We start from the raw sequence: 24,271 nt of genomic DNA, 5'->3' as shown, positions 1-24,271 counted from the left end.
ACAGAGGTGACAACCCTGATCCAGCAGCAGCAGAGCATTCATGCTCTGCTGTTCCCCATGCCCTGGCTGCTTCTCCTCCCTCCCTGGCTGGCCTGGTCGTGCTGTCCTGCAGTCCTGGGGAAAGCAGGGTTTGCCTGGAAAGTGCTCTCCTTCCTGAGGGAGAGCTGGCCGAGCTCCTGTGCAGTAGGACATCCTGGGCAGAGGCTAATAAGGAGAAAGAAATCCAGCTGATTTGGTGCTGGACTTTTTTTGCAGATGGATTAATGAAAACATTTACCTCTTAAGAGAGATTGTGACTTCCTCTCAGCCTGAAGAGCCTACCAAATACTTCAAAGGTATTTAGCAAATGGCTAGTCAAAGGTTTCAATTAGTTTTGTCTTTGAAAAACACCTCTCCTTAAACATAACACCAAGTAACAGTCACAGTTTTTATCTTAAATAAAAATGAAAACAGGTGTGTTTTTTTTTTCTCTGAGATCTTTTTTTTCCGTCTAGTTTTTGAACCTAAAAATTCCAATGAAGATGAACATTTTCAAAGAAAAAACAACACAAACTTTTGCTCAAAAAGCTGTTTTTTAATTTGGGAGGAAGAGATAAGAAGAGAAAAATTGGTGGTGGGCTGGACAGTTGTGTTTTGCATTGCTTTTGTTTTTAATAACCTAAGACAGGTAGGGGGCTTTGGTCACACAACATTTTTAACTCTTTTAGGAGTTTTTTCACCAACACTAAAAACAAAAGTGAAGATTATAAAAGATGGCACTTCAACCTGAAAAAGAACTGTCACTTGTGTAGGCGGAAATGTTCACTGTATGTCACTGGTGTGGCCCATATCTACCTGAGCTGGGTGACTGTATGACATGGCCCCTGAAGTATACATTTCTGTGCCAAAAATCATGGTGACTTCAGATCTCAGCAGCTCTTGCAGGAGGCAGTGATAGGTCCCTTTTAGGAAGGTCTTCAGGCAGTATCAATCCTATGGTGTTACAGCAAAGGTGAATGAGATAGATGGACAAAAGTGGAAAAGTTGTTAGATAGGCATGGTCTGCTGCACAGCCTGGAATTTAGGATGCTCTTGAGGCTGCCTTGAACAGCACCAGCTCCTCTGGTATGGCCGTTCCAGAGGGTGAAGTTCTGTGGACAGACTCAAATTTGGCCTTAACTCCAGCACCAAGGCTGAACCCTGTGTAACAGTGTGCACACTGTCATATTAGTGACCACTAAAACATTGTTCTCTTCAAGAAATAAGGGCTTGGTTAACTTCATGTAGCCATCAACTCTGATGTGTATGTAATTTCTGGAAGGAAGAATGGTTCCTCAGGCCCTTCTTTCATAAACTAAGGGCAGCCCAGGCAGGAAATATGCTCTGATATTTTACTTATTCACAGGGCCAGACTGCTTAGGAAATATCTCGTTGCCACAGAAAAGCATGTAACAGGTGTCTACAGAGAGCCAGGGGTCCCATCAGCTGCTGTCCCTAGGCCCAAGGTTCAAAAACTAGCAAGTCCCAGCTTTACTTCTGCTGTTTTAATGCTTGGCAAGAAGGTGGTTTGCTTTGCCCCTTCTCTATTTTAGAGTCCTAGTGCTTGGCTCCCTTGTGAATCACTGGTCCACATTGTTTCTTACTGAGGAGGACTATTGAGGGCTCGGGGGTCTGGAGAAAGCAGATGACATATTTTGCCTTTCTCTCTGATTTTCTGTGGCAAATTCTAGATGAGTGTGTGGGTCCCTCTCTGCTTGTCAATGTGAAGAGCTGGGCTTTCTATGCACCTAGCATTTCTTGGCAGCCTCCATATGTGGGCTGACTCTGCCTGCAGGAAATAGAAGTTTCTGCATGCAGATTTTCCTGGGATTATTCAGGGTGATTCAATGAATCATGCAGGGGTTTCTTTCCTCTCCCAAGTGGACCCTCTCTGCTACTTCTCTCACCAAAGTGGCAGAGCTGCTGCTAATCAGCCTGACAAGTGGAACAGCTCCTTTCTTAGGGAACCCCATACTCTATTGCAGAGAGGAATTTGCTTTAAAGTTGGCTCCCTGCTCTGTATTGTCTGTATTGGTTTGTGTGAGTGTGTTAAATAGAAATCAAACAGTTCCAGCCCAAGGGGACCACTGCTAAGTCCTGTCATTCCAAAACATTTGCTGTGTGTATAATAAAGCTGTCAGGGTTGCACTGAGCAGCCAGATGCAAAGCAGCCAAAATGCTGAGTAGCCAAATGCTGTTCTCCTCCCCTTGATTCATTTTTTGAGGTAAGAATGCATCAGAGCTGATGGTTGTGGGTTAGAGTGAGCTTGTTATTTCTAAAGTCCATGTCTGACACAGTGTCAGAAACACTGTGACCCAGCACAGCTTTGCCCTTGCAGTAAGAAGCCCAAGACAAAGTTTATAATTAGGATAGTCCAGTGGATTATTCCCACAGTGCTATTACTGCTTAGAGCCCTCAAGCTTTTCTCAGCCATGTAAAAAGGGTGATTTCATGGTCTAATGGTTAGTAGAGCAGTATCAGCAGGGCACAGGGCACTGGTACTTTCACTGAAATGCAGTATGACCTGGTAAGTGGTTTATCTCTCAGCGTCTCTCCTCTTCCTCCTTTCCTTTGCCTCTATTGTCTTCTGAGTCAGATGGTAGGACTGGATTAGACCCTGTATTTACAGGGGTAATAAATCCCTCCATTTTGTTTATCTAATGCATCTGGATGGGGACAAAGGAGGCCACTTTCTTCAAGGGGAAAAAAAACAACAAACCAACCAAAAATGGGAAGAAGAACTTAGTAAAAAGAAAGAGAAAAAAAAAAGTGCAGGCTTTCAACTGTTACTCGAAACAGCTGAAGTGACTCTGTGTCTTCAGAGGAAACCTGGAAGAGAAGTCACAATTTTTCACAGAAACAGAACTGCTCCAAGTTCCTCCGACTCTGGTGGGATCAGCGAATTAAAAGATTAAGGGACCTTTGCTTCTTGGGTGTACTCAGAGCTCCTGGGTTATTGGTAAAGTGATTGAGGGGGTTGGATCCAGATGGATTCAGCAATGCTACAGTTCTCTAGCACAGGGTGGTTGGTGGTTGTGAAATTCACTGTAGCAGCAGGGATATGCCAACAGAGAAGGGTTGTATTGGGTTGGCAGAATTTTAGCTTCTCAGCTAGATTTCTCTCTCCCACCACAGATATTAGAGATGTAAACTGGGAAGGGAAGGAAAGCATTTAGCTGTTCAGCCTGTCCCACCATTCTGGAAGTGGCACTGGCAGGAGAATCTTTCCTTGCTGAAGAGATGAGCTGCTTGGGAAGCAGTTCAGTGACTTTGAATGGCAGCAAGAATGATGTGTAATCCAAACTTCCTTGTTTCCTGAATCAGCCAGTTTCTGAGCACAATTGGGCTTCAGTGATGTGGGGGAAATCTTATTAGGAGGTTGTAACGAGGAGAGAAGACTGGCTTTTGTAAGCAGTAAATGAAGTAGTTATTAAAAAGGAATGACAAAGGTACCAAAAGCCTCATTCATGTTACAGGTTCGGGCATGGGATAGAGGAGAAATCCACTAAAATCTGCCTTTCAGCTTTTTCTATTGCTTGTGTTTGAATGGGAAATTGGATATCCCCAGGATCCTGGGAGACAGCACCAAATTCCTTCAGGGGTTTGCAAGGAGGAAGTGACATCTGTTTTGCATTCAAACATTACTTGAAATCTAGTTAAAGCTGTTGTTGTGACAGGGAGGTGAAAAAAAACCAACAGAGAAAATCCTCCTTCCTTTTTGGTTGGGAACTGGTGCAGACAGCTGAGGGGACTACTAACTCCACTTACCAATCAATGCCATCACCACGTTGAACAAGCTACTCGGTCACCGTGGTCGAATCTTCAGTAAATGTAAAATATCCTGCTGGTGGTAGATGGGGTCATTCACACTGGGCTATTTTGGCCTCTTGGTATGAGGAAAAGAGCAGTATAAAACTTCAGTTAGTTATCTTGATTTATTTTGTTGTAAAGAAAACAGTGGCTCATGTAAGTTAAGGTGGGTATTTCAAATGAAATACAGGAGATCTGAAGTATTGAAATCTCCTGGGTAGGGAAGAATGGAAAACAAATCTTAGGCAAACAGATTCTTAGGCATTTTTCATAATCAGAGACACTAATTCTTTCCCCTTACTCCTTTTTGGATATTCACCTGGGAGCTGGGAGAGCCACATTCAAGATCCCAAAGGTCCAATCTACAGAGTCCATTCATCTTTGAATCTCCCCAGTTGAAGTTCTCCTATCTGGTGAATGAGATGTTACCTGATCTTCACCATGGGAATGCAGTAGTTATGGCAGTTGCCTAAGATAGAGAATTCATGGACAAGAATCTGTCCCATATAGAACAGCCTGGGATCTTCCATATCAGCTCATTTACCTGTCCTGTGGTTGTAGCTGCTCTAGTGTGTTGCTTTGGGAGTCGGGAAACATCCCCATCAAAATGAAATCAGAATGAAAACAAGTTTGGAAGTGTGGAAATACTGTGTTTTTTCTTGGTAAACTTACCTATAGAAGTAGCTTGGTTCTTTAAAAGGGTGTTCTAGGTCTTTCAACCCATAGCCAGGCAGGCAGGCAGGCCTGCCACACAAAATGTCCTCACTTTTTGCATGTGCCCTTCACTGTGGCTGCCACTGAGCCTGTGTGGAAGACTGTGGAAGACAAGAGAACGGATGAAGAGCTACATGTGAATGATTCCCCAATGAGCTTGTGCCAGAGCCCATGGCTTGTGGCAGTTAGGGTGTCACATCTTTCACCCTGCTTGCAAGGGGGGCTTGAGCTGCTGCTGTCTGAACTGAGATGCTTCTAAGCACCCATGTAAACGAGGCCGAAAGCAGAATTGTATCTTTTTGTTAGGCAGGAGGATCAAGCAGGCAAGTTTCGACTGAAGATTACTCTGCTCTATGAAACCACACAGGCAATCTCCCCTTGCCCTTTGCTAGACAAAACACAGAGCCTGGAGGTGGGAATAAATGCTGGAGGAGGCCAGTGTGGGGAGAGATTCAGTCAGGCAGGTGTTACCTGTGTGGTATGATAAGCAAGGCAATTGTGCTGAGTTTCCTCTTCATCATACATGGAAATGAATAACCAGCATATCAGCTGCCTGGCATGTATCCTATCCCATACCCCAGTTTTGAATACACTTCTAATTCTCAGAAGACTGAAACAACTTCATACCATAAGTCTAGTCATGGGAGCAGGTGCACATTCCATGTTGGCCTGTGCCTAGGATGGTTTGTGGATTTGTCTGATAAAATCCTACTGTCTTTTTCCCTTTTTTCTTCTTCTTGGTCCAGTTGCATAGTCTCCCTGGATAGCCTGGAATTCTTCACAATGGAAGGCAAAGAGGGAATAAATGCATGCTTAGTTTTTAAAAGCAGGTTAATATTTCCATGTATCTTAGAATCATAGACTCACTGAGGTTGGAAAGGCCTCTAGGATCAAGTCCAACAGTCAGTCCAACACCACCATGCCAACTAAACCATGTCCTGAAGTACTAAGTCCACACAATTTTTGAATGGCTCCAGGGATGGTGCCTCCACCACTTCCTTGGGCAGCCTCTTCCAATGTCTTGCCACTCTTTCTGTGGAGAAATTTTTCTTAATATCCAATCTGAACCTCCCCTGATGCAACTTGAGACCATTTCCTCTTGTCCTACCACTGGAAACGTGGGAAAAGAGACCCTGCCTGAGCTGCAGGTCAAATACATAAAATATTTGCTTGAATTGAGACCTAGATGACCTAATAGCAGTAGCTCCTGAGATAGTGTCCAGTGTCAGCAATCACAGCAGGTCCTGAACTTAACACTTGATCGATGTTAGAAAGTCCTTTTATATTTAGTCACTCTGGAACTGAATAGCTCTGTTAAGTTGTAGATCCTTGAACTGCTCTGATGTCATTTTGTTCTCCCAGGGTGACTGAAGCTGCCAGACATACTCCAGTGGCTGCTCTTGCAAAGAGCTGGATTATAAAAGTCTCTTGATTCTTCCCTTTTTTAGAAGCTTGTGGTTTATGAGGTTAGAAACCTTTCTGGGTTAAGCTTTCACTTTGTGGTGATAAGCTGTTGAGCCAAGTTTAATTTTCTGAGGTTAATTTAAACTCAATAGGCTCTTTTCTCTGTACCTACAGCAGAAGAGACCATCTTTGGGGGTTTTGAAAGAAAGTCTTGCAAGTGAACAAGTCAAAGACAAACAGAAAGTAGCTGTACCAACACAGAAAAGCAAGGGAAGTTAATTGAAACCAAGAGACTTACTTGTTGGAGTTAGGAATTTATTTTTTCCCTGATCATAAGGCCTTTGCTAAGAAGGCAATGCCTGGCACAGCCTTCCTGCAAAGAGTGGATGGATAGTGAGAGACTGCATTTCTCTGGGTGACTCCCCTAGCTCATGTATTCTTCAAAGCCTGCCTAATAGTTTTCAGTATCTAAGTGTTGGTCTTCATGTAGGTGTGTGTTCTTTGTCCTACAGACTGTAAAAGCAACTGCAGCAGAGGGTAGATTCAGAAATTATTAATGTAAGGTATCAGTGCTCTAATATTGGAGGCAAAGCAGGGACTGTAGGAGCACCTGGTGACTGAGAGACTTTGAGGGACAAAATCTGGGTCATAAAGGGAGAGAACAGAATGAGAAGTAATGTATACGAAAGAAAATGAAGAAGTCTTCTAGGACACCATGAAGAAGTTCAGAGATTTGACTGGAGCCCCAGAAACCCAGTCCAGCACTTTATCCATTAGACAGTGGCCCATTCTTGGCACATTCAGATATTTGAAAGTTGCAGTCATCACATTCCTGTAACATAAAAGCAAAATGTGCAGTATGGTGTGGACTGAGTTCTGTCCCAAGCAAAACTGGGGTGCTCTCACTTGTGCTCCAGTGGTCTCTGTGATGATCTTGTTCAAGTGACCCTGTGCAGACCTTTGCACACAAAGTGGTGGAGGTCGATCTTAATTTTTCCCTCAGCCTCCAAGTGTCCTCACTTTGGGAGTGACCCAGAACTATTCCCTGCCTCTTGGATCCCTGCCTAGATGTCTGCATGGGGACAATCCCAGAAGGTCTGGTTCCCCTTCTCCTCGCCCTCCATTTTACTCTCATTCAGGCACTGTTTGGCTCTGTTGGTAGCAGAAGGTCTAGCTTCTTATTTCTGCCTCTGTAGCATGCTCTGAAGTTTGGTAGTGAAAGACATAAGCAAAATAAAGTTTGCTATCCCAGCCCTAATTCCCTGGGCAGAAGTTCACTTTTCAGCAACTGAAACTGGCTTAATCCTAATCCCCTGCAAATCCCCCTTCCTGAGAGTCTTTGTGAGGCTCCCTTATTGGTGAGAGCTTCCAAAAAGCCCAGTGCTGCTGTTAGGGTGAATTTTCCTAGAGCCTATAGTGTGATATAAGACAAGGATAGCAAGTGTCCAAAGCCACAAACCCCTTAATGTGTAGGTGGGATTATTAATGTGCAAAACAGACTAAGAGAAAAGCAGGCACAAGTCTTCTCCCCTCCTTTATTGATAAAAGCCTCATGCAAACTGGCCATTTTCTGGGTAAAGCCTTTCTCCAAAATTGCTCCCACTGCTTTTCCTGCTGTGTTGACTGACAGCGGTGGATATGAGGGGGTGCCCTGGGATTACTTGTCATTGCTGCCTCATTTAGTCTGTGGAGGGAAGCTGCCACAACTGATACATTTTGCACTTTCTTCTGATGATCTGAGTGATGAGCTCTACTTCTCTGTCTTGTCTGGGCAAGGAACCTGTGCCTGACTGCCCAGAGCAGCTCCTTGTGCTCTTGACCACAGATGACCCACTAGTTAGGGCACTGAGTTAGCCTGTTTGAATTGTAACTGATGGGCTGCATGCCTCAGGCATATGTGGGAGTTAGAAAAGGTAGAAATCTCAGTCAAGAATCCTCCTTCATCTTCATGGGGAGGGCTGAAAGATATAAAAAAGAAAAGTAGATGTTTCTGTCCCTTGCCTACAGTGGATAGTCAGGTCATTGCTGATTGAATTCATGGCTTTTTTTGCATACAAATGTGTCAGTTCCCCATGTCTTCTCACATCCCTCTGCATGAGGCAGCCTGGCAACAAGGGGCAGCAGTGGCAGTCACAGCCTAGAAATTACTGCCTTCTCCTCCATGAGCAAGTGGGGGGAACGGGTCCTTCAGCCATGGCCCAGAGGACCCACTAGCACTGGACAGTTCTCATCTCTGCTGATCCAGTTTTCATCCTGGGAAAGGTCTGGGTGGAAGGCTGCAGTGAGTGAAACAGGTACTGCCCACTCTTCCTCTGCTGTTGCTTCCACCTTTCTCTGCCACAGGGATCAGGTGGGACACACTTAGCCCAGCACAAAAAGAACAATTATTTATCATTACCACTTGGTGGGTGAGCATCTTTCTTTGAACAGGTGTGCTAATTAAAAGCAGTGCATTTGCTAATCACTTTGTTCCCACTGTAACCAAGAACTACAGGGAATTTGCTAGTCTTAGCAATAAAACAAAGAGTGGCAGTGCATTTGCTAATCACTTTGTTCCCACTGTAACCAAGAACTACAGGGAATTTGCTAGTCTTAGCAATAAAACAAAGAGTGGATGGTTTGGGGAAACTGATAGTCTAATGCTAAGTGAAGCTTCCCTTGTTATCTCTATGGATTTAAGGAATAGTCTTTTTCTGTCATCTCTTACTTGCTTCCTTGTAAACTTTTGGACTAATTAGCTGAGTTGACTTCTCTTCTGAAAAAGGATTAAAGCAAAGAGTTAGGAGATAAATGAACTTTAAATGTCTGTTTTGACAGTGTTGCTGGTATTTTTTAAATTTTTATTATTTTTAAAATCCCAAATTGGATCAATTTCCTCTTCTCTGTGCACTTCTGATGTCAAGGGTCTGATATAATCTTTCTTGTGACAGGCGTTGTGACAGAATTGTTTGGTAATTGCTTCTCCTCCTCCATGAACTACCCCTCACCCCTGTCCATCACATGCAACTCTGAGGAGCAGGGACATGGTGACTTTTCCCAAGCTGTACCCTGGATCAATGGCATGGAATTTAACATAATCACAGTTCAGATCTGTAAAGCTGTTATTCAGACACTATTAGGGTGTTGAATCTTATCTTTAGAGGGATTCACATCCGTCAAAGGTCTAAACAGCATGAAGAGTACACTGCTGTGCTCCTATATGTGAAAGTGATGTTTGTGTTGGGAATGTGTGTGGCCTGGGCGTACCCGTGATCTGTGGAGGGATCCAGGCACCTTGAGACAGGCTGAATTGCCCTTCTGAAGTGCCCCTCTGTCTCCATGGATGACAGTGGGATCCTGGGGTGATGGTGCTCCCACACAGCTCAGTAAACTGGCAATATTAAGTGGGTGACCCTGAACACATTTGCTCTAGCAGAGTCAGGACTGCAGTGTTTGTTTTAGAGGTGGTCTACAAATGCCTAGAAAATGCCTCTCCTTAACCTGGAGTGAGCATTAAGCCTTTGATGGAAAACTGCCTGGTGCTAGTGGGTCCTCTGGGCCATGGCTGAAGGACCCATTCCCCCCACTTGCTTGCAGAGAAGGCAGTAATTTCTCAGCTGGGACTGCCACTGCTGCCCCTGGTTCCCAAGCTGCCTCATGCAAAGGGGACCAACTGTGGGCATCAGGATGTGTCCAGAGCCTGAACTAATCCAAATAGCTCAGTTCAGTGAAAAGAGAGGGACCCAAATAACAATGGGTTTGGTAACCTTGAGGGCTTTCTAAATTACTGGCTTTTGCTACTCAAGCTAAATCTTCCAGCCCTCACTCCTCTGCAGTGTCCATTGGTAGAGATCGACTGGCCTAAAATAAGGGAGTCCTGGCATTGGTTTTAATGAGGGAACTTATGAGCAGACCATGGCTTCCTTAGAGGGGTTTCTGAATCTAGTCCTCCGTGCTTCACTGCTCCAGAGACCCACTTGTCTCTGGGACTGGGAAAGCTGCATATTGTTCTGCTTAATTTTAGGAGCTGTCTAGGAAATGCCCTTCCCGAGCCTCCAGGCTGAATGGGATTGATGCCAGTCTCTCCTTTTGTCCCTGGGTCATTTACATTTTATGGTTAAGGAACAGCATAGCTGAGATCACAGTGCTTTTCTGAGAAAGGTGATAGTTCCACTATCAGCTGAGATTCAATACTTCATAGCAGGCAAAACCTGTCTTATCCATTTGTTGTTCTGGCCCATTCCCAGGCAACATGCCATTCCCCAGTACAAAAACACCTTTTGTTGCCACTGAGCCAGTTTCAATGTAATGTGCTTTGTGCCTCTGTCCCCAGAGAATTGCAAGGTGCAGTATGAAATATGATTTTAAGGATTATACATTAAAACTAATTCTCAGCATAGTCTCAGTTCTGACTATGTTAATTATGAAAATCTTATGAGCTGCCTGAAGATAAGCAGGAGAGAGAATGTTACACTCTATAGGACAGAGAAATTTGTCTAGTACTACAAGCTTTAATTCTCAAAATTATTCAATAAAACATTCTATTTTTTGGCAAGAGAAACTTTCATTTAACTTGGTTAGAGGAAGAGAAGGTAAAGGAACAAATCCCTGACTCAGGAAATCATTCCTGTCCTGTGGATAGGAGTTGCACTCTGTGGCCTGTACTAGAAAATTAAATGCTTTCAAGGGACACCAAGGGACTGGAACTCAATCACAGAATCATAAATGGATTAAGGGTGGGAGGGACAATTAGAGGTCTTCTAGTCAAATCCTTGCTTAAAGCAAGGTGGACCTCAAAGTCGTGTTAGGGTGCTTGTGACCTTGCCCAGCTGAGCCTGAAAACAGCTCAAGGATGGATTTTCCACAGGTTTTCTGGGCAACCTGTTCCAGGACTTAACTTCTCTGGTGGTGAAAAATGGTTTTGTTAAGTTTGGTTGGATTTTCCCTTTTTGCAGCTTGTGACTTTTGCTTCTTGTCCTTTGTGCACTTCTGGGAAGGATCTGGCTTTCTTTTCAATAGCTGACCCCATTAGGAAGTGTAAGTCTGCAACTAGGTTCTCCCCTTAATCTTTGCCAGACTAAGCAAACATACTTATCTTAGCCTTATGTATTATGTACTCCAGCCCTCCAATCATCTTGGTGGTTCTCTTAGTGATCTCTTCCCAGTTTTTCATCATCTCTGTTTTGCTGTGATTTTCATGAGTGCTGGGTAGATAGGAGTCATCAGTCCCTTGGTTGCTGAAGTGAGGAGGATTTCAGCACATGCTTAAAATATCTCTTAAGTGATTTGCTGGAGCTGGGCAAAGTTATGACCACAACAGTTTTGAAGTTGCTCAGGGTCTTGTTCAGCTGAGTTTTGAATATGACCAAGAACAGAGATTACACAATGTCCTCTTAAAAGTTTTAAGGAGAGCCCACAAATTGTCTTCGGGAAGGGCCCGTTTGTCACTATTGACTTTAAAGAAATGCAAATGTTGGAAATTCAGGTCTTGATGTTAATTTAAATGCCTTAATATCAAGAGGATGCCTACCTGATGCATCCATCCTTACATAAATAGTTTGTCTCTACTTAGATCTGCTTTCTATAGGGGTGGGTAGGATAGAGCAGATGTACTATTGTCTGCTCAGTGGTGTGGGAGTTTGGGTTTGAATGAGGATGTTGTCTGGGTATTACAGTGGTTAATTTTTTTAGTATTGAAGGCAGGGAAGGGAGAGATAGGTAAACTTTGTATCAACCACATTAGAACTGGGTAAAATCCAATTTTCTGTATTTACTCTAGAGAACACCAGTTTTCAGGTGCATGGATGCTTTGCCAGCTGATTGAAACCTTTTCAGAGGGGATTTTGAGGAGTGTGACATGGTGCAGGTATATGTGGATTTTTGTGTTTTTTAAAGCTGAAGATCACCTAAAAACATCAAACTGGGTTTGAGTTATAAAAGTCTCCCTGCTTCTGAATTGAATTTATGGAAAGAGAGAGCAAAAACACAGCTCTGCTGTACTCCCAGCTTCTAAGTTGAGTTTAGGGTAAAGAGAGCAAAAAGAGAGCTCTGTTGTTTTGAGTAGACTGGCTGGTCAAAGTTTTGGGACTTTGGTTTTGTTAGAAGTCACTCCTTGGAGATCCAGCTGTCTTCTGGTGTCATTTCAATCAAATAGGTAACTCCTCATCCTTGAGCACAACCAACGTTCAACAAGGAAGTTGTTTGCAGTGTTTGTAAGATTGCACGTGACAGTTATTGGGATGAAGACCACTACCATATCATGCTGTTGCTTTTGTCCCTCTGAAGCCAGCTATTTCCATGAGATTTCCACCATCTCACACCATGAGCTCAGGGATCTGAAATATCAATACAACCAAGACTACTCAATGTTCAGAGCGGGGATTTCGTTAATGCCTGATCCATCTCTCTTCCCCTTCACATTGACTTCCAGTGGAAAAAGCTAATATTACTCTTTTTACTCATGTACATACTAGTTAAGCACTTCATAAAGTTCCAGCCAGCACAAGCCTTTCTTCTTTTTTTTTTGGAAGGGTTCTGTGAATCACCTACCTCCAGCACTCTTTGGGAACACTGTGCTCTTCAATCTTCCCTAGTGATTTGGGGTGAGAACTTTGTGAGGAACTGGCACTACCATGGGAACCTGATGACAGCCATGGGTCCTGTCTGCACAGGAGCTATGCTGAGAGCTGCCCATATGCAAATGTTTATGATCCTGTCATCCTCGAGGTCACCTGAAAAACATCTTGATACCTAGGCTGTGTCAAGTATGAACAAAGCACTTTTGATTTTGATTTGATTGCACTGTTGTTAGGTCTGGTACCTTGACAGAAAGAAACAGATGTAACAATTCTTCCCACCAGCCCTTCTGCCTGGGGTTGGACAGGTTGTTGAAAGACTCTTCAGATCGTTTGTTGATTTTGGAAATCCCTGGATCAATGAGCTGTATATGAGGGTCTGAGTAGCAGATCAGTCTCTTTTATCTGTGGGTTTCAGATGGATCTACTAAGATACGTATCCCAGGAGGCTCCCATTTTTGTCTTTTCCTGTGGGGAATGAGAAGTGCAGGGAGGAATGATTTCAGTCTCATGAGATCTTAGAGTCACTAAGCTCTGGAGGGTGCTCTTTGGAATTGTTAGTTTGTTTTTGGCAATTATTCTTTGCTGTCCTACCCTTTCCAGTTCTAAGGAAGGTTTCCATCCCACTTAAATGCTCTGTTTTCCTCTGGAGAATAATTCTGCTTAATGCCTATGACTTTAAAAACAACATGAAGGAGGGTTTTGGTGCTGTTTCCCTCTGCTTAGCCAAGGTTCAGTTCTGTGGTTTCTTGATGCAGAGAAAGTAATGTCTACACTGAAATTGTATCCAAGAAGTTTCTCTTGTTGGTAAGGTGAGGGTTGTGGAAACCCAAGCTTTGTGCCCTTGGTTTATCCCCTGTGAGGGACAGTTCTGCTCCACAGAACCTGAGGCATTCTGCCAGTTCCCCACTGTTGTTTTTATCTCCTGACCTTTCTTCTGGCTTACCCCCCTCTCCAGCCTCGAGGGTGAGAGACAGTGAAGGGAAGATGGAGTTACAGCTTCCTAGACATTTGGCTGTTTTGTCTTTTGTACATCACTTTGTGGCTGACAGGACTTTTTCATGTTTTTTTTTTCTTCAGAAAATACCTTGCCTGCTAATCTCTGTGCATTAGCTGATCACAACATAAATGCTTGTCCATTAATCCAATGCCTTCCTGTGTGTCTTTCATCCCCATGCTCTCCAGCGTTCTCCTATTTCACTTCTCTCCCTCCTTTGTCTTTAACTCTGCTTAATACAATCCACCTCAGTACCTCAGCTCCAGGCTATGGAAAGAGGGACAGATACTGTAAGCAGATTGATAGACTCGGTTAACAAACATGCCACCCAGTGCTGAAGGCTGTGCTCTTTGCAAAGGTCAGTCCTGATGTGACTTTGACAGACATGTTCCCTTCCACTATTTCTTTATCTGCTAATGAGAGGAGCCTACTGACTTGGCTGCTGTAGTAACATGGGGCAGCAGAGGGAGAAGTGCTGATCTCTCCTCTCTGGTGACCAGCAGTAGGACATGAGGAAGTGGAATGAAGCTGCATAGGGGAAGTTCAGACTGGAAATTAGGGAAAAGTTCTTCACTGAGAGGGTGGTCAGGCACTGGAACAGGCTCCCTGGGGAAGTCGTCACAGCACCAAGCCTGTCAGTTCAGACTTCTGGATTAATGTCTTTGCCATATTGTTTAGTTTTAAGTAGTACTGTGAGGAGCAAGGAGCTGGACTTGGTGATCCTTATGGGTCCTTCCAACTTGAGATATTCTATATGATTCTAGGACTCTTGAGATTGTCTAGTCCAACTTATCTGCTTAGAGCAGGGTGTCCTACAGCAGGTTGCTGAGGGCTGTGTCTAGTTGGATTTTGAATATCTGCAAGGTTGGAGACTTCACAACCTCTCTAGGTAACCCATTCTCGTGTTTGACCACACTCACAGTTATACATGTGTGTTTAAGTGGAATTTCCTGTATTTCAGTTTGTGCCCATTGCCTCTTGTCCATTGCCAGGATATGACTGAGAAGAATCTGGCTTTGTCTGTTTCACTCCCTCTCATCCATTGTTTATATGCATTGACAAGATCCCCCTGAACCTTCTGTTCTCCAGGCTAATCAGTCCTAGTTCTCTCAGCCTCTCCTCATATGACAGATACTCCTGTTCCTTCATCTTCTTTGTGGCCTTTGTCTAGATTTGCACCAGTATGTCCATGTCTCTCTTGCACTGGGGAATCTAGAACTGGGCACAACATTCCAGCAAGGTCTCACCAGTGCTGAGGGGTAGGCTTACCTCTCTTCACCTGCTGCTGATATTCCTACCAATGAATATCTTTGCTGTGAGAGCATATTACTGACTTGTGGTCAACTTGGCATCCACCAGGACCCCCTGGTTCTTTTCTACAAAGCTGCTTTCCAGCCTGTTGGTCCCCAGCCTGTAACAATTCATGGGGATACTCCTCCCTGTGAGCAGGACTTGGCATTTTCCTTTAGTTAAAACTAATGAGATTCTGTTTGTTCATTTCTCCAGATTGTCGAGGTCCCTCTGAATGATGGAACAACCATCTGGTCCATGAACTGCTCCTTCAAGTTCTGTATCATCTGCAAAATATGCAGATGATTTACACAGTTTCAGAAGTGTTCCTTAATGTGCTGGAAAAGCATAACATTAGACTCAGCAGAAGAATAACTGGGTGCAGTTCCCTGTCCTGTCCCAAACCAGGATAATGTAGGAGGAGATATTATCAAACCAAGCTGCTTGAAGATTTATAATAATAACAACAACAACAACAACAATAATAATAATAATAATAAATTAAAAAAAAATTAAAATCACCTTTTCTGGGGAGGGATGGTGTGTCTGATTCCAGTGTGAGACTGGAGACACAGATGCACTCAGATCTAGGGACTGGGAAATGCTCCCAGGTCTTTTACTTTAATCACAGCCTTTAGCTGTAATGCTGTCCATATATGAGCACAGTTCTCACCGAGTTTAGCAGCAGCCAACCCTGAAACTGTTTTGGCCTGTGATGTGTTGTGGTATGTAATACAATAGGTAGGAGAAAAATGTGTGCTGTGGATGTCGTTGCTGTTACAGCTGTGAGGCGAAGAGCCCTTCAAAGTGTTACTCTTCAAAAGAAATCTTCTTCACTAGCCTAGGAGTCAAAACAACTGCTCTGTATCAAAGCAGTGCAAACAGCAGTCCAAAAAGCTTTTCTAGCTGCTGTTGAGCTGGGGCCACTCTGCTCTGCCTGGTTCCTGTCTCCATACAAGGGGGTAGTGTAGTATGAGCCTTAATAAATTCCACTGTTGGATTTCTATTGTCTCTTTGTTCTTCGTTGCCAAGGAAGCCAAATATTATTTCTGTCCTTGAAAGAAGCTGCAAATATGGGGAATGGCCTCAGTGAGAGGTGGGGAGAAAAGGGTCCCTGTGGACCCTGTGGAAAAATACCTTTTGTGTTTTCACTGATTGCCTTTATAGAGATGGTGGTGGCGGTGTGGTAGAATGGGGCTGTTCTGTCTTTTCTCTGTTAGTCACATGTTTTCATTATAATTATTAACTTACATTCCAGGTTAAGCAGTTCCCTCCCTTTGTGCATCCTTTCATTGCCTTTGTCAGGTCCTGAAGTGCTACTGAGTGCTCCTGATTAAAAATCGGGATGCATTTTTATCTCTTTTTACCTCCAGTCATTCTGTGGCTCATGTTACTTCACATTAACAGGTCCTGATTTTTTCCTGGCCTGCCTGTGAATGTAGAAATGGGACCATCTTCAGCTGACATTTGGGAAACTGGAGTGCAGGGGTGATACCAGATGAAGTGTGCTGGGACCTCTCCTCTGGCCCTGTGGCTGGTAGCCACAGCTGACCTTTCTTGATGGCATCAGGATAGAGGTTGTCTGTGGATGACTCTTTGGTCCTGAGAAGCTGACCATGACTAGTATGGTTAAACCTCTATGCTAACTTTATACTAACTACATAAATGCCAGTCTTGTTTTATGTGGGATCACTTTAAGGTTAGGTACTAAAGGGAAAACTTATGGTGTCAGCAAGACTTCAGGAACAGCAGAGGCTGAAGAATGCCAGAGTTTTTCCAAAGACCATGTTCTAGCACTAGCAACCACTGCACTGGCTGGGGCCCAAACCCTCGTTCTTCTGTGGGGCTCCAGAGGGACCAGGGCAGTGAGTTGCCACTGTACTGACCTTTCCCACCCAAGCTGAGCTCCATCTTGGGAAACCCTTATCAGAAGAAGGTCACAAAGCTATTTCTTAGTCCTGTGGCACACAATGACCAGTTCATCTTTGTTTGAGCTAGTCAGATGGGGATCCCTTTATAGTCAGGAACGGGGAGCAAATTAGTTTCAGAGATGTTCTGTCTGACCTCTACTCCTGTTCTCAGTTACACATCTACTTTGGAATAAAATGTTTCACACCTGCCAGTGCTTTTTTCTTTCTACTGACTGTATGGGGAGAGCTCAAATGATAGCTAAACCCCATGAGTGGTGGGGTGTAAGGGACAGTCTTCTAAGTTGAAGTTTTGCTTCCCCACTAACAGCTCTGCCTAGCTAGGAAAAAAAGCTACCTTCCCCCCAGTGCAAAGAAGAAAAAAATCTGACAACAGGGATCTAATAGGTCTTGACAATGAAGTCTAAACCAGGAAAAAAATAGTTTAGCCAATGATTTTAAAAGTCCCAACAAGAATAGCACAAGTTCTGTGATAGAGTGACATGATTCCTCAGGAAAAATAAAACTACTGTGAAATTGGTGAGATATTTTGAGACAGACCAGGTTTTGCACTTGAGCACCAGGAAGATACAGCTTGACTAATAGGCAGAAATGAAGCTCCTGCATTTGTCCTTTGTCCTTAAGCTGAGGCACAAAGACCATCCTATCTTAACTCCCAAGTGCTAATTTTCTGTCCATTCCTGCAATGCCTCTTCCAAGGAGGAGCATGTAGGAAGCAGAGCTCCAACTGGTAATGCTCAGGATGCCTGTCTTTTGTTAGTATTATTTTTATCCATCTAAAAAAATGAACCAATTCACCTGTGAAACCATAATTCCTGCTACCCTGAGAACATTTATCATTGATTTACGTCGTTGCGCTACTGGCGAATAATAAATTCCCTCTTGGTTGAAGTCAATGACTTAAACAGAAGATGCTGATCTGCCCTTTTGCCTGCTTGTTGCATAAGCAGCACACTGCACGTTCTGTTAAGGCAATATTTGAGGTTTGTAGCCAAGACATCAGAGACAGGGTGTATTAGAAAGTAGGGGAGACTCATACAAACCTACTTTTTTATCTTCTTAATTTTTTTTCTCTTTTTACGATCAGTCTGAGCTCCCTTTTCTCCTGGATAACTTTTATCTCTGGGTAACACTGTCCTTTCTGCAAGCAGGTATGATTTTAAGCTTGACCATATGGGTAACATAATGAGAGGTCACTTACAAATGGATATTCTTGCTCCGAATCTTTCCCTTTTCTTCTCTTTAGCATTTTAAGGCTGCACTCTTGCTTCTCCAGTTTCTCTACCTTTGCTTAAGTGATCCAGCCTCCCAGGTGCTTCCAGCTGGTTCTTGCTGGCAAGATAACCTCCCAGGACCACACTTCTAATGAACAAATGAGAAAGAGGAATTGTTTTATATATCTATTCTGCTGTTTCTCCTTTTGTTTTTCCTTTTTAATTTCCTTCTTTTCACCCTCCCCTGCTTCTTCCTTTCACTGTTTAGCCTCTTCTATCTTGTCTCAGTCTCTCCTCATTTCCTTTCCTCTCTTGGGGTTCATAAAGCTGCCAAGGCCTGGCCAAAGCAAAGAGATACATGCATTTCACAGGCAAAGGTCATGCAGAGGGCAGCATCATAGTTCTTATTGCAGGTCCTGGGGAAAAGGATGTAGGTTCATTCCAGAGCTGCTGCTTTCATTACATTTGTCAAATCTACCCCGAGTAAGAATAAATAAATAAAATATGGAATTTAAAGCAAAAGAAAAAGGGATATGTTAAAATACCAGTGTTGGAAACAAGCTTTTGCCTAATTTTTTCATTTTCTTGGGAGGTGAGTTCTGGGAGAATCAAGCACAACATCTCTAATCTGAATGGGAACCAAAACTGTGGATTCTCTGGTGTCTCAGCTGAGCTCACACCCTATGTCTACGGGCAGTAGCTGCCTTTCCCACCACAGAGAGCAAGTTATTGTCCTGAAAAATTTCCTGCTTCTTCAGTGGAAAAATTGCTAGGTGGCCAAGCAATCCAGAGTGATTTGACCTACTCGAGTATGAAAATTGCCTACCTCCTTATTACACAACCTCAAATGAGGGAGGCCTTGAATTTCACAGTTTGCGATACAAAAATGTTTCTGATAAAAATGACCATTGGAGCATTGAAGTGCTTCTTAGAATCAGCGAGAGAGACTGTGGCCTGACTGGAAGTATTTTCCTGTAGGAGAACTCTTTGCTGCCAAGATGGTATTTGCACATGTAAGTCAGGCTGTATTATTTCATGCGTGGTAACAGGATTTCAGATTTCCTCTCTAGGATCGCAGGAATTGTTCAACATTTTGACCTGCCAGTTCAAATCTACTTTTTTTTCAGGGATGTGGAGGTCACTCTGAGAACCCCAGACTTGGCTTCTGGCACTGTGTGCAAAGCACTCACATCTGCTTGTGATGGCTATAGCAGCAGCTCCCGTAGAGTTATGTACTTTTGCCTTCACTCCTGCCTTTTGCCCTAGTCTAAACAAAGCTTCCGTCTTTCTGCACTCATAGTCTTGTCAGAATAAGTTCCCCCAAATGGGCAGAAACCTGTTTATTTAGTGTTGGTGTTTCTTAGCCCTGGACAGATTGTCACGGCTTAGCTCTTGATTTGCTTAAAGAATTGGTCAGTGTGCATAAAGTCTTGTCTGTCAGTTATGTGGTCAAATAACAGTTTTCTTTGTCCCAGTGTGATATGCTGTGCAAAAAGCTTTCTTTTAATTTGAGTGGTAACAGAATACTTCCCTGTCACTTCCAGTAAAGCTGTGGGCAAAGGCCAGGCTGTTTTTAGGCACTTCTGCTGTAGCTCTGCAGAGGTGCATGGTTATAGCAAGGCTGGTTTGTATTTCTCTCGCTGCATGTTTCTAATACAGAAAACAAACTCTTCCCCCTGTGTTTGCAATGGTGAAAATGGGTGTTTTGGTCAAAATGGATAGTTCCCAACCTTCCCAGGTTGGTGCTCTGTCTCTTACCATCACGCTTCTGGGGACATGAAGGAGCTGTCACAGAGACCTGATATGCAGCAGCTGCTTTCATGAAAGATGCTGAATATTTCCTATTTCCAGAGAAGATTTGGGACTGCATTTTCTTTGATATGTGGTGACCTGGTGAGTCCCACACTTTCAAAATACTAGAGGAAATAATAAAAGGTGCATTCACTGGGCACGAGGGTGCACCAGAAGACTGCTGATGGGCACTGTGCTCACCAGCATTGAATTCTCTGTGGGTGATAGGGCTAAGAAGGGCTAAGAAGGGACTTGATGGAAATAAAGAGACTCGCAGAGACTTACGAAGTTCTACTGCCCTGGGCATTAGGAAATTGTGACAGTGATTCATAGAATCATAGAATGCCAGGTTGGAAGGGACCTCAAGGGTCATCTGGTACAACCTTTCTAGGTACTACTCTAGTTTATATGAGAAGGCTCAGCACCCTATCAAGCTGAGTCTTGAAACTGTCCAGTGTGGGGGAATCTACCACTTCCCTTGGGAGACTATGTTTGACTGTCCTCATGGTGAAAAATTTACCTCATCTGTCCAATTGGAATCTCCCGAGGAGCAACTTGTGCCCATTACCCCTTGTCTTTTCTATGTGACTCCTTGTAAATAGGGAATCTCCACCTTCTTGGTACCACCCTTTAAATACTGGAACATGGTAATAAGGTCTCCCTGAAGCTTTCTTTTGCAGTCTGACCACACAAGCCATGGAAGTGCAAATTCTCTGCTGTGCTATGCTGTTCTAGTAATGGGTTTGGTGAACTAAGGTGCTGATCACCATAAAATGTTCTTGGCCTCTTGAATAAGATTTGAGGCCCTGAGTGAGCTCGGAGCATGTCCTGAGAGAGGAGCATCCAGCTCCTGACTCCTTTCCCTGTTACATAAGGATATCGTGTTGGTTAAATCGTTTTAGCAACACATGAATAAGTTGGTCTCTGGCCCTTGAGAAATGGCACAAATTTGATTTCAGCAATTTTAGTGATTGGACCAGAAGGCACAGGGGGCTGTCAGGTCTCTTGCCATAAAACCCAGTGATGCTTGCAGGAAAGTCTGAGCCCCAGCATGCTCTGGGAATGTAGGGACATATTCTGTTTGAGCTCTTAAATTTTGCTGCAGGTGATGCTACCTGTGGTTGCAGGAACACCCCAAGCTTTGGGATTGTTTTTTTCTTAGCTAGGATCTTTCAATTTGCATGTTAGATTTGTGATTATGTTGATTTCCAAGGTCAAATTTGTTTTCCTTAAGAATCATCACAGGAAGGGCTGGGATCAAAAGGACTTCATTGTGGAACTGGAAGTCAAAATGAACACCAGTGAAACTTGCCTACATGAGGAAGTTTACCAGCAAAGGTGCATTGGTAGTTAGGCAGGTGTGTCCCTGTGTGACTAGGTTTGCTATGGAAAATTATAGGGTATCATTATGGCAATCTAATTATATCATTGTAGTTTTGCTGTTAAAAATCTCCTGTAGATAAGCCATCTAGGGAAAACTGTCCTTTCAATAAAATAAACCTGTTATAACTGAATTTAGAAGAGCTACCTGACCTCCGGTGCTATGAGCTCTTTATCACTACTTAGAAAGCAATAGCAAGGCCACAATAAGCAGTGCTGTGGTTTATTTGTGTGAGGACTGTGGTTTGGAAAGGACTTGGTTGAGAGCCAAGCAGAAAGAGCCAACTGAAGCTGCTCTGGAAGTATCACCCTTGTATTCTTTCAGCTATAAAGTGATGACCTTAACACCTCCTGCAGCTGTATCTCTAGAATGAAATAGTGTCTAGCTTGTCTATAGTGTGTGGAATTGATCTTTTTGGGCTATAAGAATTCTACACTAAATCTCTCACAAAATGTCAGCTTTCATTCTCTGAGTACTGAGCAAAACCCCACAAAGCTTCCCTATGCTGCCTGGTAATTAGGTTATGCCATAGGATATGTTATAAATACAATTATGTTATGTAGAATATACTTTATATAATTGACACATAATGCATGCTAAGTTATACTTTTTTTTTTTTACAATTAAACTAAGACATTAATGATGCTGTAACACTAATATATTAATTGTAAAATGCATTAATATTTATACAAACACTTTTAACAAAGTTTTTGAAGAGATTTAGCACTGCAAAAACAAACTCTGCAGCTACAGTGGGGTTGAGGTTTCTCTTGCAACTTAAACTAGGTAAATATTCTGCAAAGTAATTTGGTTTTTTTGGGTTTGTTGTTGTGGGTTTTTTTTGTTTGTTTTGGTTTGTTGTATTTTTTTTAACATAGGTGTTTTTGTCTGCATGTAAATACATATTGTGCACATGTACACACACATATGAAATTTTTAGTGGGAAGTACTGGGAGTTGCCAAATCAGGTAAACTGGTAGAGGCAAGGCAGAGACATCCCTGTATTCCCTGGTGCAGGCAGCAGTGATCCTGAGCTGCTCTTCTAGACAGTGTGTGTCTCAGGCCACTCAGATCAACACAAGCAGAAGCACTCAGCATTCATGCAAACACAGACAGCACCAGCGGCCTCATCCTGCTCCTCTCTCTGGTTAATCAGGATGAAAGCTTGTTAGCAGAAAACATGCATATATGCCATGTGGATCCCTCAGTAACTGGCTTTAGACAATCCATGCAAAAGCTGACTCTTGGGTCCTTTCATCTCCAGTCACCTCACACACAGATGGGTGCATGCAGACAGGTCTCTGAGTTGAATCCCTGACCCCTGGTCTTCCTGTAGGTGGCCTTGACCTCCTGGTCTCCCCTGTAGCCAACTCACAGGCTGTCTGCTCTCTCCAGTGTATGACCCTGACTTGTGGCTGCTTTCATACCCAATTCTCAAAGCTCTTGCTCTACATGTCAGCTAGTCCAGCTTGATAATCACTGATGATCACAGATGGACATACCTACCCACACAACGTGTGTGCCCTCATTTGGCTCTGGCTCCTGGCAGGACACACACAGGGTCTCTCTGACTTGTGGTCTGACTCTGGTTGCTGTCCCTGAGACCCCCATGCACACACATACACACAGATCAATGGAAAGGGCTCTTACCTGAAGCAGGAGAGCAGGAATAAACGACTGGAGAGAGGGCTGCAAGTTGGTGGAGTCCTGAGGCAGTTTTCTCCAGTGGGATTATCTGTGCTGTCAAATTTCCTTCAGCATCGTGGCTGCCTGCAACCGTACAGCCAGTGAAACAGTTTCTAAAAATTCAAATCCAGAGGATTGAGTGGTCAACACCTTGAATTACAGGTCATGACACTGGTACAAGACTGTAAGAGAAACACTGACAAACTGGAGGGAGTCCAGTGGAGAGCCAGTAGGATATTTTGGGGCTGGAACACATGTCATAGGAGGGGAGACTGGAGAAGTCTGAGGGCGTATCCATGTTTCCTTCTGTGTCCTAAAAATACATTAAAAAACTACATAAAACAAAGTTAGACTTCTCTCAGAGGTGCAAAATAAAAGGGTAAGAGGAACCGGGTAAGAGTTGTGACAAGTGAAATTCTGAGCAGCTAGTTGACAAACCTTTTAATCAGAAGGGTGATGAAGCACAGGCATGGGTGCTTCAGAGTCTGGGGAATTCGTGTCCGTGGTGCTGAGCAGCTTGATCTCACTCTGATATTGGGCCTGACTCTGAGTAGCAGTTTGGATTAGATGACCTGCAGGAGGCCCTTCCAAGCTGAATTTCCCTGATTCTAGAAAGATAAGCTTAAAAAACCCATTAAAAAAAATCTGTTTGCTTGCCTTTCCAAAATATAGAAAGTCAGGGAAAAAAAAACATCTCCACAGCCATAAGAGCTTTAAAATCTTGTTTTAGAAAAATGTAAGTTCTCAAGAAACCATAGACTTGTGGGTCATCCAAAGAAAATAATCTAAGATGATATTAAAATAGCAAACAAGATGTTTTGTATTTGCTTGTTAGAGCAATTCTTTATAAACCTCTAGACCCAAACCATGTGCAGTTGGAGTTACTTATTAAATTCTCCGGAGTTATTCCAACAGCCTGTGGAAGGGCTGAAGTGTTTTATTAAATTCTATAGGAGTTCACATTTAGGAAATTTAAGGGAACAATTAGCAACAATCCTCAGTAGTATCTGAGTTGGATTCAAGCCTGCAGAGTGGAAAACCACCATATTTTTATTCCTGTCACCCCTAGCCTTCACCAGTCTGATTTCTACTACCTTCTCATCCTTACAGAAACCCAGCAGACCTATGAAATACTGTTCAGCATTTATGAAAAAATGCCTTGCTTAGCCTTGAAAAGCTGGCACAAAGCTGGCACTCAGCTGCAGTTCTAAATTTACTCTTATTTAAAAGCCTTCTATCTGAGTTAACTCTGGCTACTGTTTGGAGGCACAACTGTGGAAGAGAGGATCAGATAGTGGACAAGGAACTGTTGACTTAAAATAAAAACATTTTCCTAAGTATGCTTACAAGATGTTGAAGTTTTTTCCAGCTCTGTGTGGTGTCTGGATGGTGGAAGGGTTGGGGAGTAGCTGGAGTGAAAGCAAATCTCTCTGTAGAAGGTTTGTAATAGCACATTTTAATCCCCAGTATTAGGGACAAAGCA

The 24,271-nt window shown here is 43.3% G+C and overlaps 1 protein-coding gene and 1 long non-coding RNA gene across 3 annotated transcripts in view; one reads left to right on the top strand and one right to left on the bottom strand.

Annotated features, from left to right (window-relative positions):
* Positions 1 to 24,271, top strand: part of EVA1A (eva-1 homolog A, regulator of programmed cell death) — a 203,823-nt gene that overhangs the window by 26,353 nt on the left and 153,199 nt on the right. The window lies entirely within an intron of this gene.
* Positions 553 to 22,956, bottom strand: LOC127382280 (uncharacterized). 2 transcript variants are annotated; one of them, XR_007888914.1, is made up of 4 exons: positions 22,753 to 22,956; positions 17,918 to 18,078; positions 4,502 to 4,644; positions 553 to 3,905 (listed from the first exon to the last, which is right to left on the bottom strand). It is a non-coding gene; the product is annotated as an uncharacterized LOC127382280 (long non-coding RNA). The 2 variants fall into 2 exon arrangements; XR_007888913.1 differs by having other exon boundaries at positions 553 to 4,644.

The sequence above is a fragment of the Apus apus genome, chromosome 3, assembly GCF_020740795.1.
Source record: "Apus apus isolate bApuApu2 chromosome 3, bApuApu2.pri.cur, whole genome shotgun sequence".
NCBI classification, from domain to species: Eukaryota; Metazoa; Chordata; class Aves; order Apodiformes; family Apodidae; genus Apus; species Apus apus.
The sequence above is the reverse complement of the archived record's forward strand: the minus strand, read 5'-3'. Positions and strand labels throughout refer to the sequence as shown.